This window comes from Pleurodeles waltl, chromosome 8, assembly GCF_031143425.1.
Source record: "Pleurodeles waltl isolate 20211129_DDA chromosome 8, aPleWal1.hap1.20221129, whole genome shotgun sequence".
NCBI classification, from domain to species: domain Eukaryota; kingdom Metazoa; phylum Chordata; class Amphibia; order Caudata; family Salamandridae; genus Pleurodeles; species Pleurodeles waltl.
Genome location: NC_090447.1, coordinates 680,788,357 through 680,806,417, shown reverse-complemented (window position 1 = coordinate 680,806,417; position 18,061 = coordinate 680,788,357).

Genomic DNA, 18,061 nt, shown 5'->3' with positions numbered 1-18,061 from the left:
GTGTAAGTACCCCTTGGTACCCACTACAAACCAGGCCAACCTCCTACATTGGTTGTGCAGCGGTGGGATGAGTACTTGCAACTACTTACCACTTTGTCATTTTGTACTTTTCATAAGAGAAAAATATACAAAACAAGTTCAGTGTATGTACACCTAACCAAAAAGTTTTGCTTTTCTTCTCTTACTCTATTCCTAAGTGCTGAAAAGTACCTCTAAAAACTTTTAAAAAGTTCTTAAAAGTTGAAAAAGTTTTTTTTCAGTTCCTTAAAAAGTTCTGAAACTTTTTCTTTCTTTTTCTGTCCCTTAAACCTTTTTCTATCATGTCTGGTACAGGTCAAACTCTGGATCTGGCCAGCACAGCTTATGACCACCTTAACTGGAAAGGTGTAAGGAGTCTCTGCATTGATAGAGGTTTAGGGGTAGGGAAGAATCCCTCTAGAGAATTGTTAGTTAATGTGCTCACAGAAAATGATAAGGCCATAGCTGGCACATCTGGTGAGAGATTAGCTGATGGTTCACACTCTGATTCTAGGGTAGCCCCAGCAAAAGTGTTATATGAGAATCTTCCCAACCTGCCCCTTAGCAGGCCACCTAGCAGGGCTGGTACTGATGTGACCTCTCATCACAGTAGGGATGTCACTCCTTTAGGCCAGGTTGTTAGAGTGCCATCTGTTAGGGACAGGTCTCCCTCTGTTCATTCACACCATTCTTCTGTGTATAAGCATGCCCAACCCACCCACCCTGATGACAGAATGTTAGAAAGGGAACTCAATAGATTGAGAGTGGAAGAGTCCAGACTGAAGCTTAAACAGCAACAGCTGGCTCTAGACAGTGAAACTTTTGACTTAGAAAAAGAAAGGCAGAGGTTGGGGTTTGGACCCCATGGTGGCAGTAGCAGTATTACAGATAGTAATCCTGTAAAAGAGCATGATTCTAGGAATCGGCACAAGATAGTTCCCCCTTATAAGGAGGGGGATGACATTAACAAGTGGTTTGCTGCACTTGAGAGGGCCTGTGTTGTACAGGGGGTCCCTCAAAGACAGTGGGCTGCTATCCTATGGCTATCTTTCAGTGGAAAGGGTAGGGATAGGCTCCTTACTGTGAAGGAAAGTGATGCCAATAATTTTACAGTTCTTAAGAATGCACTCCTAGATGGTTATGGCTTAACCACTGAACAGTACAGGATCAAGTTCAGAGAAACCAAAAAGGAGTCTTCATAAGACTGGGTAGACTTTGTTGACCATTCAGTGAAGGCCTTGGAGGGGTGGTTACATGGCAGTAAAGTTTCTGACTATGAAAGCCTGTATAGCTTAATCCTGAGATAGCATATTCTTAATAACTGTGTGTCTGATTTGTTGCACCAATATCTAGTGGACTCAGATCTGACCTCTCCCCAAGAATTGGGAAAGAAGGCAGACAAATGGGTCAGAACAAGAGTGAACAGAAACGTTCATACAGGGGGTGACAAGGATGGCAAGAAGAAGGATGGTAAGTCTTCAGACAAGGGTGGGGACAAATCTAGAAATGAGTCTTCATCAGGCCCACAAAAACACTCTGGTGGGGGTGATGGGCCCAAATCCTCTTCTAATCAAGTAAAGAAACCATGGTGCTATTTATGTAAAGTAAAAGGCCATTGGACAACTGATGCAAGTAGTCCATAGAAAAGCACCAGGCCTCCCACCACTACAACCCCTGCTGCTACACCTAGTGCCCCTAGTAATAGCAGTGGTGGTGGGAGCAAACCTACTAATAGCCAATCCAAGGGAGTAGCTGGGCTCACTTTTGGTAATTTAGTTGGGGTTGGTCTTGTTAGGGAGACCACAGAGGCTGTGTTACTCTCTGAAGGTGCCATTGATTTGGCCACCTTGGTTGCTTGTCCCCTTAATATGGATAAGTACAAGCAACTTCCCCTAATAAATGGTGTTGAGGTTCAGGCCTACAGGAACACAGGTACCAGTGTTGCCATGGTAATAGAGAAACTGGTCCACCCTGAACAACACCTACTTGGTCACCAGTACCAAGTGACTGATGCTCATAACAACACTCTTAGCCACCACATGGCTGTTGTGAATCTCAACTGGGGGGGGGGGGGGGGGGGGGGGTTACTGGCCCAAAGAAAGTTGTGGTTGCCTCAGATTTACCTGTAGACTGTCTACTAGGGAACGATTTAGAGACATCAGCTTGGGCAGGAGTGGAGTTGGAGGCTCATGTAGCAATGCTGGGCATTCCTGGGCATATTTTTGCTTTAACCAGGGATCAGGCCAAAAAGCAAAAAGGACAGGGTGACTTGGATCCTGGAACAATGGACCAAGTGCTCCCTAAAGCTAGGGTTAGTAAAGGTAAATCACTACCTACTATCCCTCTCTCTACAGTGGATTCAACTTCTGAGGAAGAAGAATTTCCACCCTGTGCAGAACCTTCACCAGAGGAGCTGGAAGCAGACACTGCTGAGCTTTTGGGTGGGGGAGGGGCTGCCAGGGAGGAACTGAGTGTGGCACAGCAGACCTGTCCCACACTAGAGGGTCTAAGACAGCAAGCTGTCAAACAGCAAAATGGGGATGTCAGTGACTCTCACAGAGTTTACTGGGAGGACAACCTCTTGTATACTGAAGCAAGGGATCCAAAACCTGGAGCAGCCAGGAGATTGGTTATTCCCCTGCAATACAGAGAGTTCCTCCTAACTCTAGCCTACAACATTCCCTTGGCTGGACATTTAGGGCAGATGAAAACTTGGGACAGGCTTGTCCTCTTGTTTCATTGGCCTAGAATGTCAGAGGACACAAAGGAATTTTGTAAGTCCTGTGTCACCTGTCAAGCCAGTGGCAAAACAGGTGGCACCCCAAAGGCACCCCTTATTCCACTAACTGTGGTTGGGGTTCCCTTTGAAAGGGTAGGGGTTGACATAGTTGGCCCCCTTGACCCTCCTACTGCTTCAGGCAATAGGTTTATTTTGGTGGTAGTGGACCATGCCACCAGATATCCTGAAGCAATTCCTCTAATGACCACTACAGCTCCTGCAGTGGCAAAAGCCCTCCTGGGAATCTTTTCCAGGGTGGGTTTCCCAAAAGAGGTGGTATCAGACAGGGGTAGCAACTTTGTGTCTGCTTACTTAAAGGCCATGTGGAAGGAATGTGGTGTAACATACAAATTCACCACACCCTATCATCCACAAACCAATGGACTGGTTGAGAGATTCAACAAAACTCTCAAAGGAATGATAATGGGACTCCCTGAAAAACTCAGGAGGAGATGGGATGTCTTGTTACCTTGCCTCCTTTTTGCTTACAGGGAGGTACCCCAGAAAGGAGTAGGCTTCAGCCCCTTTGAACTCCTATTTGGGCACCCTGTAAGAGGTCCTCTAACACTTGTAAAGGAGGAATGGGAACAACCTTTAAAAGCTCCTAAGCAAGACATAGTGGACTATGTACTTGGCCTAAGATCCAGAATGGCTGAGTATATGAAAAAGGCCAGCAAAAACCTTCAGGCCAGCCAAGAGCTCCAATAGCAATGGCATGACCAGAAGGCTGTTCTGATTCAATACCAACCAGGGCAGAAAGTGTGGGTCTTGGAGCCTGTGGCCCTAAGAGCACTCCAAGACAAATGGAGTGGTCCCCACATAATTGTTGAGAAAAAGGAGAAGTCACCTACTTGGTTGACTTGGGCGCTGCCAGGAGTCCCCTTAGGGTGCTCCATGTCAATCGCCTGAAACCCTACTATGACAGGGCTGATCTCACCCTGCTCATGGCAACAGATGAAGGACAGGAAGAAGAGAGTGACCCTCTCCCTGATCTCTTCTCTTCCACAGAACAAGATGCTCTAGTGGAAGGTGTAGTTTTGGCAGATTGTCTTACTGCTGAGCAGAAAGACCACTGCATAAATCTCCTGGGTCAGTTTTCTGAACTCTTTTCTACTGTGCCAGGCACCACTTCTTGGTGTGAGCACACTATAGATACTGGAGACAGCTTGCCTGTCAAAAGTAAGATCTATAGGCAACCTGACCATGTCAGGGACTGCATAAAACAAGAGGTTCAGAAAATGCTTGAACTATGAGTGGTTGAGCACTCTGAAAGTCCATGGGCCTCTCCTGTGGTACTTGTACCAAAACCTCATTCCAAAGATGGAAAGAAGGAAATGAGATTTTGTGTGGATTACAGAGGTCTCAACCAGGTAACTAACACTGATGCTCACCCTATACCCAGGGCAGATGAGCTAATAGATACACTGGCATCTGCCAAGTATCTAAGCACCTTTGATTTGACTGCAGGGTATTGGCAGATCAAGTTATCAGAGGATGCTAAAGCAAAAACTGCATTTTTGACTATTGGAGGGCACTACCAATTCACAGTAATGCCCTTTGGTTTGAAAAATGCACCTGCCACTTTTCAGAGGTTGGTGAACACAGTCCTGCAAGGATTGGAGGCTTTTAGTGCAGCATATCTAGATGATATAGCTGTCTTTAGCTCCACCTGGGATGATCACCTGGTCCACCTGTGGAAAGTTTTGGAGGCCCTGCAAAAGGCAGGCCTCACTATCAAGGCTTCAAAGTGCCAGAAAGGGCAGGGGAAAGTGGTTTATCTGGGACACCTGGTAGGTGGAGAACACATTGCACCACTAAGGGGAAAATCCAAACTATTATAGATTGGGTTCCCCCTACAACTCAGACCCAGTTGAGAGCCTTCTTAGGCCTCACTGGGTATTACAGGAGGGTCATAAAGAACTATGGCTCCATTGCAGCCCCTCTTAATGACCTCACATCTAAGAAAATGCCTAAAAAGGTATTATGGACAGCTAGCTGTCAGAAAGCTTTTGAGGAGCTGAAACAGGCCATGTGCTCTGCACCTGTCCTAAAAAGCCCATGTTACTCCAAGAAATTCATTGTTCAAACTGATGCATTTGAATTAGGGGTAGGGGCAGTCTTATCACAAATCAATTCTGAGGGCCAGGATCAACCTGTTGCTTTTATCAGCAGGAGGTTGACCCCTAGAGAAAAGCGTTGGTCTGCCATAGAAAGGGATGCCTTTGCTGTGGTCTGGGCACTGAAGAAGTTGAGGCCATACCTGTTTGGCACTCACTTCATTGTTCAGACAGACCACAAACCTCTACTTTGGCTAAAACAAATGAAAGGTGAAAACCCTAAATTGTTGAGGTGGTCCATATCTCTACAGGGGATGGACTATACAGTGGAACATACACCTGGGAGTACCCACTCCAATGCAGATGAACTCTCCAGATATTTCCACTTAGACAATGAAGACTCATCAGGTCATGGCTAGTCCTTCGTTTGGGGGGGGGTTGTGTAGGAAAGTACCATCTTGCCTGGCATGTTACCCCCATATTTCATATTAGTCGTATGTGTCACTGGGACCCTGCCAGCCAGGGCCCCAGTGCTCATAAGTGTGCCCTGTATGTGTTCCTTGTGTGATGACTAACTGTCTCACTGAGGATCTACTAACCAGAACCTCAGTGGTTATGCTCTCTCATTTCTTTCCAAATTGTCACTAACAGGCTAGTGACCAATTTCACCAATTTCACCAATTCACATTGGCATACTGGAACACCCTTATAATTCCCTAGTATATGATACTGAGGCACCCAGGGTATTGGGGTTCCAGGAGATCCCTATGGGCTGCAGCATTTCTTTTGCCACCCATAGGGAGCTCTGACAATTCTTACACAGACCTGCCACTGCAGCCTGAGTGAAATAACGTCCACGTTATTTCACAGCCATTTTACACTGCACTTAAGTAACTTATAAGTCACCTATATGTCTAACCTTTACCTGGTAAAGGTTAGGTGCAAAGTTACTTAGTGTGAGGGCACCCTGGCACTAGCCAAGGTGCCCCCACATTGTTCAGGGCCAATTCCCCGGACTTTGTGAGTGCGGGGACACCATTACACGCGTGCACTACATATAGGTCACTACCTATATGTAGCTTCACAATGGTAACTCCGAATATGGCCATGTAACATGTCTATGATCATGGAATTGCCCCCTCTATGCCATCCTGGCATAGTTGGCACAATCCCATGATCCCAGTGGTCTGTAGCACAGACCCTGGTACTGCCAAACTGCCTTTCCTGGGGTTCACTGCAGCTGCTGCTGCTGCCAACCCCTCAGACAGGGTTCTGCCCTCCTGGGGTCAAGCCAGGCTTGTCCCAGGATGGCAGAACAAAGGACTTCCTCTGAGAGAGGGTGTTACACCCTCTCCCTTTGGAAAATGGTGTGAAGGCAGGGGAGGAGTAGCCTCCCCCAGCCTCTGGAAATGTTTTCATGGGCACAGATGTGCCCAATTCTGCATAAGCCAGTCTACACCGGTTCAGGGGACCCCTTAGCCCTGCTCTGGCGCGAAACTGGACAAAGGAATGGGGAGTGACCACTCCCCTGACCTGCACCTCCCCTGGGAGGTGTCCAGAGCTCCTCCAGTGTGCTCCAGACCTCTGCCATCTTGGAAACAGAGGTGCTGCTGGCACACCGGACTGCTCTGAGTGGCCAGTGCCACCAGGTGACGTCAGAGACTCCTTCTGATAGGCTCCTTCAGGTGTTGCTAGCCTATCCTCTCTCCTAAGTAGCCAAACCCTCTTTTCTGGCTATTTAGGGTCTCTGTCTCTGGGGAAACTTTAGATAACGAATGCAAGAGCTCATCAGAGTTCCTCTGCATCTCTCTCTTCACCTTCTGATAAGGAATCGACTGCTGACCGCGCTGGAAGCCTGCAAACCTGAAACATAGTAGCAAAGACGACTACTGCAACTCTGTAACGCTGATCCTGCCGCCTTCTCGACTGTTTTCCTGGTGGTGCATGCTGTGGGGGTAGTCTGCCTCCTCTCTGCACTAGAAGCTCCGAAGAAATCTCCCGTGGGTCGACGGAATCTTCCCCCTGCAACCGCAGGCACCAAAAAGCTGCATTACCGGTCCCTTGGGTCTCCTCTCAGCACGACGAGCGAGGTCCCTCGAATCCAGCAACTGTGTCCAAGTGACCCCCACAGTCCAGTGACTCTTCAGTCCAAGTTTGGTGGAGGTAAGTCCTTGCTGTCTCACTGGCTAGCAGGATCCCAGTGAGACAGTGAAAATACCCTGACATACACTCACAAACAGGCCAAAAGTGGGGGTAACAAGGCTAGAAAGAGGCTACTTTCTCACACAACCCCCCCAAACGAAGGACAATAAGGCTAACCTTGGCCAGTTGAAACTTTATTGTCTAAGTGGTGATAAGTAGAGAGTAGCTCTGCAATAGACTGGTTACTCCCTTTATCATCCACTATATGGTTACTTCCCTGTGGGGATGTAAACCACCCTGTTTGAAGTTTTTTGGCTAAGCAACAATGTGAAGATGTATTTTCAGAGTTTCTATCAGTAAGTTTTAGTTTAGAGCAGTGGGGATTGTCCACTGAACCTATTTGTAGTGATGGAAATGCCAGACAGGGATGCTGTCTCAGAAAAGCTATTGCTGGGCAAAATAATTGTCCATATGGCTGGAAGAGAGAACAGGGATGCTGTTTATCTTTAGTTGGAGCAGGGCAGGGATGCTGTCCTATGAGCTCCACACTAGGGCAGGGATGCTGTCCTAAGTGTTGTGAGGCAGTGCAGAGTTTCTGCACTAAAGTTTCTCTGGGAGGGTTGGAGGGATGCTACATGTTAATTAAAATGGTGCTCTTTTTCTCACCAATGTTAGTTATCCCACAGAGAGGTACTTCTACCTCAGGGAGTCCAGCTTTGTCAACTGATGATTCCCTTGGAACAGGTGCCACCCCAGGAGAGGTTTCTCCCACCACAGGAATGGTATCCTGAATGGTAGGGTGGTTAGGGGATACTGTGATACCCTTTTCACCTGTTGATGGAGAGGGATCCTGAGTTTTCAGGCCTTCTCTCCTTTGCTTTTTCATTTCAGTAGAAATGAGAGGGAACAATTCCTAAGGGATGCCCAGCATGGCTGCATGGGCATAAAACTCTACATCAGCCCAACCTGAGGCCTCTAGGTCATTACCTAAGAGACAGTCTACAGGTAAGCTAGGTGATACCACCACCTGCTTAGGGCCAGTAACTCCACCCCAACTAAACTGAATTATAGCTAAGGGAAGAAACTTAGTGGAGTTATGGACATCAATAATCTTATACTGTTGTCCAATGATGTGTTGATCAGGGTGCACTAGGTTTTCAGTCACCAAAGTGATACTGGCACCTGTGTCCCTGTAGGCCAAGGCCTCAACACCATTTATTGAAACTGTCTGCCTGTACTTATCCATTGTAAGGGGACAAGCAGCCAGTGTGGCAAGGCCAATGCCACTAGGTGTGACAGAAACTGTCTTGGGACTGACTACCCCAGATTCTACTAAGGACCCATAAGTGAACCCAACTACACCTTTAACTTGACTGTTGGCAGCAGTCCCACCACTAGTACCACTACTGCTAGGGGCACTAGAGCTTGATGTATTAGTGGTGGTAGGCTCAGGGGGTTTACCTGGACAGGACTTATCCCCTGGCCTATGGCCTCTATTTTTACACACAAAGCACCAAGGCTTTTTAAATTGTGTAGGTTGAGAAGAAGAGGAAGAATTTGTTTTATCCCCACCCCCTGAAGAGTGTTTAAGATTTGAAGTGGGATCTTTGGTTTTACCCTTATCCCCATGCTTATCTTGAGATTTTTCACCATCTTTCTTCTTATTGTTCTCTTTGTCACCTCCTGTATGAACTTTTCTGTTCACCCTTGTTCTGACCCATTTGTCTGCCTTCTTTCCCAATTCTTGGGGAGAGGTCAGATCAGAGTCCACCAAGTACTGGTGCAACAAATCAGACACACAATTATTAAGAATATGCTCTCTCAGGATCAAGTTATACAGGCTTTCAAAATCAGTAACTTTACTGCCATGTAACCACCCCTCCAAGGCCTTCACTGAATGGTCAATGAAATCAACCCAGTCTTGTGAAGACTCATTTTTGGTCTCTCTGAACTTTATCCTGTATTGTTCAGTGGTTAAGCCATAACCATCCAGGAGTGCATTCTTAAGAACTGTAAAATTATTGGCATCACTTTCTTTCACAGTAAGGAGCCTATCCCTACATTTTCCACTAAATGATAGCCATAGGATAGCAGCCCACTGCCTTTGAGGGACATCCTGTACAACACAGGCCCTCTCAAGTGCAGCAAACCACTTGTTAATGTCATCCCCTTCCTTATAAGGGGGAACTATCTTATGCAGATTCCTGGAGTCATGCTCTTTTGCAGGATGACTATGGGGAATACTGCTGCTGCCACCATGGGTTTCAAAACCCAACTTCTGTCTTTCCTTCTCTAATTCTAAAGACTGTCTATCCAAATCCAGCTGTTGCTTCCTAAGCTTCAGTCTGGTTTGTTCCACCCTCAACTTATTGAGTTCCCTTTGTAACAATCTGTCATCAGGGTTGGTGGGAGGGACATTCCTAGACACAGAAGTATGATGAGAATGAACAGAAGGATACCTGTCCCTTACAGAGGGCACCCTAACAGCTTGGCTGACAGTGTAATGTGAGAGCACATCATCTGTATGATGTGACTCCACCTCAGTACCAACTATGCTAGACTGTCTAGTAATGGGCAGGCTAAGAAGTTTCTTTCCTGAATCTTTTCCTGGGGGAGTCCCTGGATCAGGTTGGGAACCATTAGCTACTTTTTCAACAGATGGGGCACTTTTAGCCTTATCTTGTTCTCTAAGCATGTTAAGTAACAATTCCAAGGAAGGATTCTTCCCCACACTCAAACCTCTCTCTACACAGAGACTCCTTGCTCCTTTCCAGCTAAGGTGATCATATGCAATCTTAGACAGGTCAACATTTTGGCCTGTGCCAGACATTTTTAGAGAGAGTTAAAGTGATAGAAAAAGAGAAAAAAGTTTTCAGAACTTTTTGAAAGACAGAAAAAAAACTTTTAAAACTTTTTAGAACTTTTTAGAAAGTTTAGAAGTACTTTTCAGCACTTAGAAAAGAGTGAAAAGAGGAAATGCTAAACTTTTTAGTTATGTGTACACACACTGAACTTGTTTTGTATATTTTTCTCTTATGAAAAGTACAATGACAAGAGTGGTAAGTAGTCTCAAAGCACTTATCCCACCGCTGCACAACCAATGTAGGAGGCTGGACTGGCTTGTAGTGAGTACCAAGGGGTACTTGCACCTTGCACCAGGCCCAGTTATCCCTTGTTAGTGTATAGGGTGTCTAGCAGCATAGGCTGATAGATAATGGTAGCTTAGCAGAGCAGCTTAGGCTGAACGAGGAGACGAGTGAAGCTCCTACAGTACAACAAGTGTCACTTGCACAATATCATAAGAAAACACAATACACAGTTATACTAAAAATAAAGGTACTTTATTTTTATGACAATATGCCAAAGTATCTCAGAGTGTATCCTCAGTGAGAGGATAGGAAATATACACAAGATATATGTACACAATACCAAAAATATGCAGTATAGTCTTAGAAAACAGTGCAAACAATTTATAGTTACAATAGGATGCAATGGGGACACATAGGGATAGGGGAAACACAAACCATATACTCCAAAAGTGGAATGCGAACCACGAATGGACCCCAAACCTATGTGACCTTGTAGAGGGTCGCTGGGACTATTCGAAAATAGCGAGGGTTAGAAAAATAGACCACCCCAAGACCCTGAAAAGTGAGTGCAAAGTGCACTAAAGTTCCCCCAAAGGACATAGAAGTCGTGATAGGGGAATTCTGCAGGAAAGACACAAACCAGCAATGCAACAATGATGGATTTCCAGTCGAGGGTACCTGTGGAACAAGGGGACCAAGTCCAAAAGTCACAAGCAAGTCGGAGATGGGCAGATGCCCAGGAAATGCCAGCTGTGGGTGCAAAGAAGCTTCTACTGGACAGAAGAAGCTTAGGTTTCTGCAGGAACGACAAGGGCTAGAGACTTCCCCTTTGGAGGACGGATCCCTCACGCTGTGGAGAGTCGTGCAGAAGTGTTTTCCCACCGAAAGACTGCCAACAAGCCTTGCTTGCTGCAAATCGTGCGGTAAGCGTTTTTGGATGCTGCTATGGCCCAGGAGGGACCAGGATGTCGAAAATTGCGTCAGGAGAGAGAAGGGGCGTCGAGCAAGTCTAGGAGCCCTCTCAGTAGCAGGTAGCACCCGGAGAAGTGCCAGAAACAGGCACTACGAGGATGCGTGAAACAGTGCTCACCCGAAGTTACACAAAGGAGTCCCACGTCGCCGGAGACCAACTTAGAAAGTCGTGCAATGCAGGTTAGAGTGCCGTGGACCCAGGCTTGGCTGTGCACCAAGGATTTCCGCCGGAAGTGCACAGAGGCCGGAGTAGCTGCAAAAGTCACGGTTCCCAGCAATGCAGTCTGGCGTGGGGAGGCAAGGACTTACCTCCACCAAACTTGGACTGAAGAGTCACTGGACTGTGGGGGTCACTTGGACACAGTTGCTGGATTCGAGGGACCTCGCTCGTCGTGCTGAGAGGAGACCCAAGGGACCGGTAATGCAGCTTTTTGGTGTTTCCCCAGAGACAGAGACCCTAAATAGCCAGAAAAGAGGGTTTGGCTACTTAGGAGAGAGGATAGGCTAGCAACACCTGAAGGAGCCTATCAGAAGGAGTCTCTGACGTCACCTGGTGGCACTGGCCACTCAGAGCAGTCCAGTGTGCCAGCAGCACCTCTGTTTCCAAGATGGCAGAGGTCTGGAGCACACTGGAGGAGCTCTGGACACCTCCCAGGGGAGGTGCAGGTCAGGGGAGTGGTCACTCCCCTTTCCTTTGTCCAGTTTCGTGCCAGAGCAGGGCTAAGGGGTCCCCTGAACCGGTGTAGACTGGCTTATGCAGAATTGGGCACATCTGTGCCCATGAAAGCATTTCCAGAGGCTGGGGGAGGCTACTCCTCCCCTGCCTTCACACCATTTTCCAAAGGGAGAGGGTGTAACACCCTCTCTCAGAGGAAGCCCTTTGTTCTGCCATCCTGGGACAAGCCTGGCTTGACCCCAGGAGGGCAGAAACCTGTCTGAGGGGTTGTCAGCAGCAGCAGCTGCAGTGAACCCCAGGAAAGGCAGTTTGGCAGTACCAGGGTCTGTGCTACAGAGCACTGGGATCATGGGATTGTGCCAACTATGCCAGGATGGCATAGAGGGGGCAATTCCATGATCATAGACATGTTACATGGCCATATTCGGAGTTACCATTGTGAAGCTACATATAGGTAGTGACCTATATGTAGTGCACGTGTGTAATGGTGTCCCCGCACTCACAAAGTCCGGGGAATTGGCCCTGAACAATGTGGGGGCACCTTGGCTAGTGCCAGGGTGCCCTCACACTAAGTAACTTTGCACCTAACCTTTACCAGGTAAAGGTTAGACATATAGGTGACTTATAAGTTACTTAAGTGCAGTGTAAAATGGCTGTGAAATAACGTGGACGTTATTTCACTCAGGCTGCAGTGGCAGGCCTGTGTAAGAATTGTCAGAGCTCCCTATGGGTGGCAAAAGAAATGCTGCAGCCCATAGGGATCTCCTGGAACCCCAATACCCTGGGTACCTCAGTACCATATACTAGGGAATTATAAGGATGTTCCAGTAAGCCAATGTAAATTGGTAAAATTGGTCACTAGCCTGTTAGTGACAATTTGAAAGAAGTGAGAGAGCATAACCACTGAGGTTCTGGTTAGCAGAGCCTCAGTGAGACAGTTAGGCATCACACAGGGAACACATACATATAGGCCACAAACTTATGAGCACTGGGGTCCTGGCTAGCAGGGTCCCAGTGACACATAACAAACATACTGAAATCATAGGGTTTTCACTATGAGCACTGGGCCCTGGCTAGCAGGATCCCAGTGAGACAGTGAAAATACCCTGACATTCACTCACAAACAGGCCAAAAGTGGGGGTAACAAGGCTAGAAAGAGGCTACTTTCTCACACCTATGGGCTGCAGCATTTCTTTTGCCACCCATAGGGAGATCTGACAATTCTTACCCAGGCCTGCCGGTGCAGCCTGAGTGAAATAACATCCACGTTATTTCACAGCCATTTACCACTGCACTTAAGTAACTTATAAGTCACCTATATGTCTAACCTTGACCTGGTGAAGGTTGGGTGCAAAGTTACTTAGGCCCATATTTATACTTTTTGACGCAAAACTGCGCTAACGCAGTTTTGCGTCAAAAAAATTAGCGCCGGCTAACGCCATTCTGAAGCGCCATGCGGGCACCGTATTTAATCAATGACGTTAGCCGGCGTTAGCCGCCGGCGCTGCCTGGTGTGCGTGGAAAAAAACGACGTACACCAGGCAGCACCGGCGTAGGGGGATATGGGGCTTGGGCGTCAAGAAATGGGGCAAGTCAGGTTGAGGCAAATTTTTCGCCTCAACCCGATTTGCGCCATGTTTTTTCACTCCCAACCCCCATAGAAATGACTCCTGTCTTAGCAAAGACAGGAGTCATGCCCCCTTGCCCAATGGCCATGCCCAGGGGACTTATGTCCCCTGGGCATGGGCATTGGGCATAGTGGCATGTAGGGGGGCACAAATCAGGCCCCCCTATGCCACAAAAAAAAAAAAAAAAACACTTACCCGAACTTACCTTAATGTCCCTGGGATGGGTCCCTCCAGCCTGGGGTGTCCTCCTGGGGTGGGCAAGGGTGACAGGGGGGTCCCTAGGGTCATGGGAGCGCACCTCTGGGCTCCTTCAGAGCCCACAGGTCCCTTAACGCCTGCCTTTTGCAGGAGCTAAAAAACGGTGCAAAAGCGGCCGTACGTCATTTTTTTTGACACGCCCACTCCCGGGCGTGAATTTTCCCCGGGAGTATAAATCCGACGCACATGCCTCGGAGTCGATTTTTTAGACGTGAACGCCTACCTTGCATCTCATTAACGCAAAGTAGGTGTCCACGCAAAAAAATGACGCAAACTCCATGGACTTTGGCGCTAGACGCGTCTAACACCAAAGTATAAATATGGAGTTAGTTTTGCGTCGAAATTGCGTCCAAAAAAACGACGCAATTCCGGCGCAAACGGAGTATAAATATGCCCCTTAGTGTGTGGGCGCCCTGGCACTAGCCAAGGTGCCCCCACATTGTTCAGGGCAAATTCCCCGGACTTTGTGAGTGTGGGGACACCATTACACGCGTGCACTATACAAAGGTTACCTATGTATAGTGTCACAATGTTAACTCCTGACATGGCCATGTAACATGTCCAAGTTCATGGAATTGTCACCCCAATGCCATTCTGGCATTAGGGAGACAATTCCATGATCCCCTGGGTCTCTAGCACAGAACCCAGGTACTGCCAAACTGCCTTTCTGGGGTCTCCACTGCAGCTACTGCTGCTGCCAACCCCTCAGACAGGTTTCTGCCCTCCTGGGGTCCAGGCAGCCCTGTCCCAGGAAGACAGAACAAAGGATTTCCTCTGAGAGAGGGTGTAACACCCTCTCCCTTTGGAAATAGGTGTGATGGCTGGGGAGGAGTGCCTCCCCCAGCCTCTGGAAATGCTTTGATGGGCACAGATGCTGCCCATCTCTGCATAACCCAGTCTACACCGGTTTAGGGATCCCCCAGCCCTGCTCTGGCGTGAAACTGGACAAAGGAAAGGGGAGGTGCCCAGAGCTCCTCCAGTGTGCCCCAGACCTCTGGCATCTTGGAAACAGAGGTGTTGCTGGCACACTTGACTGCTCTGAGTGGCCAGTGCCAGCAGGTGACGTCAGAGAACTCCTTATGATAGGCTCTTACCTCTCTTAGTAGCCAATCCTCCTTCCTAGGTAGCCAAACCTCCTTTTCTGGCTATTTAGGGTCTCTGCTTTGGGGAATTCTTCAGATAACGAATGCAAGAGCTCACCAGAGTTCCTCTGCATCTCCCTCTTCACCTTCTGCCAAAGGATCGACTGCTGACTGCTCAGGACGCCTGCAAAACCGCAACAAAGTAGCCAGACGACTACTAGCAACCTTGTATCGCTTCATCCTGTCGGCTTTCTCGACTGTTTCCAGGTGGTGCATGCTCTGGGGTTAGCCTGCCTCCTTCTTGCACCAGGAGCTCTGAAGAACTCTCCCATGGGTCGACGGAATCTTCCCCTGCAACCGCAGGCAATAAAAGACTGCATCACTGGTCCTCTGGGTCCCCTCTCAGCACAACGAGCTTTGTCCCTGGAACTCAGCAACTCTGTCCAAGTGACTCCCACAGTCCAGTGACTCTTCAGTCCAAGTTTGGTGGAGGTAAGTCCTTGCCTCCCCACGCTAGACTGCACTGCTGGGTGCAGCATGGTTTGCAGCTGCTCGGCTCCTGTGCACTCTTCCAGGATTTCCTTTGTGCACAGCCAAGCTTAGGTCCCCGACACTCTAACCTGCAGTGCACAACCTTCTGAGTTGTCCGCCGACGTTGTGGGACTCCCTTTTGCGACTTCGCGTGGACTCCGGTTCACTCCTCTTCTAAGTGCCTGTTCCGGTACTTCTGCGGGTGCTGCCTGCTTCTGTGAGGGCTCCCTGACTTGCTGGGCGCCTCCTCTGTCTCTTCATCCAAGTGGCGACATCCTGGTCCCTCCTGGGCCACAGCAGTGTCCAAAAACCCTAACCGCAACCCTTGCAGCTAGCAAGGCTTGTTTGTGGTCTTTCTGCGTGGGAACACCTCTGCAAGCTTCTTCACGATGTGGGACATCCATCCTCCAAAGGGGAAGTCCCTAGTCCTCTTCGTTGCAAAACAGCAAGCTTCTTCCTTCCGGTGGCAGCTTCCTTGCACCATCAGCTGGCATTTCCTGGGCTCCTGCCCACTCTCGACACTGTCGCAACTCTTGGACTTGGTCCCCTTGTCTTACAGGTACTCAGGTTGCATTGCTGGTGTTGGTTTTCCTTGCAGGATCCCCCTATCACGACTTCTGTGCTCTCTGGGGGTTACAGGTGCACTTTACATCTACTTTTCAGGGTCTTGGGGTGGGCTATTTTACTAACCTTCACTGTTTTCTTACAGTCCCAGCGATCCTCTACAAGCTCACATAGGTTTGGGGTCCATTCGTGGTTCGCATTCCACTTTTGGAGTATATGGTTTGTGTTGCACCTATACCTATGTGCTCCTATTGCAATCTACTGTAACTTTACATTGCTTGCATTACTTCCTTTTGCTATTACTGCATATTTTTGGTATTGTGTACATATATCTTGTGTATATTTGGCATCCTCATACTGAGGGTACTCACTGAGATACTTTTGGCATATTGTCATAAAAATAAAGTACCTTCATTTTTAGTATATCTGTGTATTGTGTTTTCTTATGATATTGTGCATATGACACCAGTGGTATAGTAGGAGCTTTGCATGTCTCCTAGTTCAGCCTAAGCTGCTCTGCTATAGCTACCTTCTATCAGCCTAAGCTGCTAGAAACACCTCTTCTACACTAATAAGGGATAACTGGACCTGGTACAGAGTGTAAGTACCCCTTGGTACCCACTACAAGCCAGGCCAGCCTCCTACATTCGCCCTCACCTCCATCATTCCAACTCCACACATATGTCCCAATATCACAAACCACACATCCCAAACCCAAGCCCTGCATGTAACACAAAAGCATGGACACCCATCACCAAAGCATGCCCACTGCACATACCCATACACCCCCCTAAACCATTATCACACAAGGTCCCACACAAGAATGCAAGCACTGGGGTACAGGGTCACCCACCCATTGCACACCATGGCACACACAGATGCAATAATCATGCTTTTACACCCCTGCAGGACCCCTACCCAACGTCACCGGACAGGAGGGTCCAGACATGTCCACTCCACCCACAGAAGAGGCCCACAGTGATGACAGCAGCTCTGTCCAACTGGATCTAGATGACCAGCCCGGCCCATCTGGGACCTCAGGACAGTCGGTTCCCCTCACACTGGCACAGGCCACCACAGAGCTTCCCCCCTCTGGAAACACCAGCACAGCACCCACCCAGCTGGCCCATACCTCTGTCCCCAGGACACGTCAAGAAGCAGTGTGTCCACCACTACAGGGAACCCAGGATAACCCACCACCCCAACAACACCAGGGACCTGGGCGCAGTGGTAGTGGGCACACGGTTCAGGGGACAGAGGCCCAGGGAAACAGGGGAACTGGGAGGGCTGCTGTGCGACAGGGGGAGGACAGGCCCAGGGAACCCACTCTCCACGAGGCCCTCTCCAACATCATGGGAGCATACCACCATTCCCAGGAGACAATGGCAATGGTTCTGGCCAAGTTTCAGGAGACCCAGCGGCTGCAGGAGGAACAGTATTTGGGGTTCAGGGAGGAACTCAAATCCATCAATTCCACCTTGGGCACCATTGTAGGGGTGCTGAAGGAACTCGTCAACACCAGGAGGGACACTGTGGCACAACAAGGGGCCCCTGACACTAGTCTGGACGATGAACTTCCCACCACCTCCGCCGGCGCTAGTGGACAGGAGGCACCGCCACAGGACCATGACACCAGCACCCCACCCCCTGCAGATTGACAACCACCCCACAAATGGTCCCTGAGATCCAGGACAAAGACAGAGAACAATGCCAAGACCCCCGCCAAAAAATGAGACCACCCTGATTGTCATCCTTTTGTCCCACTTTGTCACCCTGTCCATCCTTAAACTGCCCCAGTTCCACTTCCTATGCCCCTTTGGACAATGCACCTGTGAGACTAAGAGACTGGACTCTGCCATGGACATTCCTCCACCATCACCCCTGACCAATTTACAACCCCCTCCACTATTTTGCACTTAAATAAACACCCTTAAATCACAAAACAATCTTGAGTCAGTCTGTGCTTTCGAAAATGTGTATTTGCAAGAACTGAGTAGAAATGATATATCCATTGTATTGTCAACATACCTATGTCACACAGCTCTAGTCCATGAGGAAACAAAGCAGATGTCACACAGTGGGACCCACATCCGTGAAATTGAAAGGGAAAGTGACAACTCAGGCTCTATACACTGGGCGTAAATGACAGACAGATGAGAGGTAGAAGAATTAAACAGATGTAGCAGGCAGTGTTGTCTTCTTACCTGTGTCTCACTGGAAGTATTGCTGGATCACCGCGTTCCTGTTGTCTAGGTCCTCTTCTTC